Raw genomic sequence first — 2,415 nt, 5'->3', positions numbered from 1 at the left:
CCAGACACAATCCACTATGTCACTGTTTGTTTAAAGGTGCACTGCGTAACTTTTCTGGGGGAGTGTCCGTCACCTGTTTGTTCCCATGTGATCTAAATGTTAATACAAAATCTGTCTCCATGGAGAAAAGCAGTTCATTAACCCCACTAGGCTACAGTCTATAGTTACAGCCTGCTCAGTTCAGAATACTACATTTTCAACCTATTTTTCAGCAACCAAACAACACAGACACAACTACTGCTACTACTTTATAGTTTTTTCTTTTTCTTTTTTTCTGCAAATTGTCTAATTAATTAATTAGTTTCATTTAATCAGTGGCTATGCTGATAGGTAAGCAGCCTATAATTAAAGGGCTAGAGTCTAGACTTTTTATTTAGGCCTGATGCCATCACCTTACCAAAATTATAGGTCTATTTGTGCCAGTTTAGTTAGGCTATTGATGAGCTTATGTTTCTTTTTCAGATAGCACACTAAAAGCTGACAAGAGCAATGCCAATTATTTTAACTGCAAATAATAAGGCTGAATCCAATTATTATATATACGTAAAAGGTGAGTGTATTCAGACAAAAGTCTACGCTGTAATGATACTGTTTACATCCCCTGCAGCTACAGTTGCATTGTGTGCATACACAGTAAAGCTAAGCCGGTTTTAAAGCACCAAAGGAGGCTATGTGCCACTCCTTGACTCTGCTGGTTAGTTTCTTGTAGATGATTTACTTGTTGTAGCTGTAATTAAACAGACCACTTGCCGCACTAATCAAAATAAAGGCACCCTTGTAAACTTAGTTTATGCAGACAGACAGTGGACAATGCAGTCTTCCCTGTTGCATTGTTGAAATGCTCCCCACAAGGAGAAAGACAAAGATTTTCTTTCTCTGTAAAAGGTCAACACCTACTCAGTGTGTTGTGGTGCAGTCTCCGGAAGTGCAGAGAGTGTCATTTAGTGGAGTCAAGAGGTAAAAGGGAACAAATAAACGTAAATTTGATAGCCCAGAATTATGTAAAAGCTACAACCTGTTGCTCTTTCTACAATGTTGTGCATGTATCTTTGTTGGCAGCCTCATGTTGCTTCTGTATTATTTTAATATGACAGGCTGCTGCCATAAAAATTGACCATTTAAAGCAAAATATTGTTTATTATAGTCTATATTATATCTTTTGAATGGAAAATACTCTTCAGAATGTTGCATAATATAAGAGGAAAGTGGAAACCTAGAATAAACAGATTTCATATATCTATATATATCTATATATCTATATATATATATATATAGATATATATATATATATATATATATATAGATATATCTATATCTATATATATCTATATATATCTCTATATATATCTCTATCTATCTATCTATCTATCTATATATATATATATATATATATATATATATATATATATTAGTGCTTCTTGTAAACCCATTGTTATTACTTTGAGACAATGACTCAAGTCAAGACTGGATTCAACCCTTCACTCATATGTTTACATTTCTGCATAAATGACAAGTGCGCCCAAAGAAAAAACAAAAAAATCTAGTTCCATATTGCCTTTGGTCATGAGACAGACATGCATGAGCAGAGCAGTCAGCGGAGGTGATAATGTTATGATGAAGCCTCAGAGATAGGAATGCAGGAGCTTGTCTGGACTTTTCACATTGGGAAGCCCTGGTTTTGACAGAACACGCCCTCCTCCCAGTTTATTGGGAATTGGACATGGTTCAGTCTTAGCTCAGCAGAAAAAACACATCATCCTTTTTGGTGTTGTCACATATACACCCAAAACATGTCTCCCTTGCTGTCCTGGATTGATTCGTCCACCTTTTTGACAAACTTCATTTCACCATTCCATTTTATGCCTCTCCCAGTTCGCCGCTTTCACAAACAAAGCTGTCTATTTTTGACACATGTCTCCTGTTCGTAGTCTTTCTATATAAATTGCCTTGCTGTTTTCAATGCATTGTGTGTGAGACTGTGGCTGCAGACACAGAGGCCTTGTGGGATGTGCATGTCAGCTAGCATCACTCCCCTAACTGTCTGCATGTTACATTTTAACTGATGAAACCGGGTGTTTGTAATAACTCAAGATGCTTATCAGAGGAAGTAAAGTGGGACCCACACTGTCACTTACATGAAAGAATATCTGGAAAGTGAAAAATAGTACTGGGGTTTGAAAGAATGGCTTCAGAGAGACAGCGACATATCCTGGTTCTAGATTAGTCTGTCTTTTTCAGAGCAGATGAGTGAACGGTGGCCGGTACGAGACAGTCTTAATATATCAGGTAAAGGTATCCACATCTCTTGTCTAGTCGAGGTAGTGTAGGCGATCTGATGGCTCCCTGTCTTCATCTTTGGATTGCTTTTTGTCAGTGGGACCACATCTAACCTATTTCTGCCAGGACTCATTAGTT

Source organism: Boleophthalmus pectinirostris, unplaced genomic scaffold, assembly GCF_026225935.1.
Source record: "Boleophthalmus pectinirostris isolate CB_2022bp ecotype Guang Dong unplaced genomic scaffold, ASM2622593v1 HiC_scaffold_5, whole genome shotgun sequence".
In the NCBI taxonomy this organism is placed as follows: Eukaryota; Metazoa; Chordata; class Actinopteri; order Gobiiformes; family Gobiidae; genus Boleophthalmus; species Boleophthalmus pectinirostris.
Note: the sequence above shows the minus strand (reverse complement) of the source record.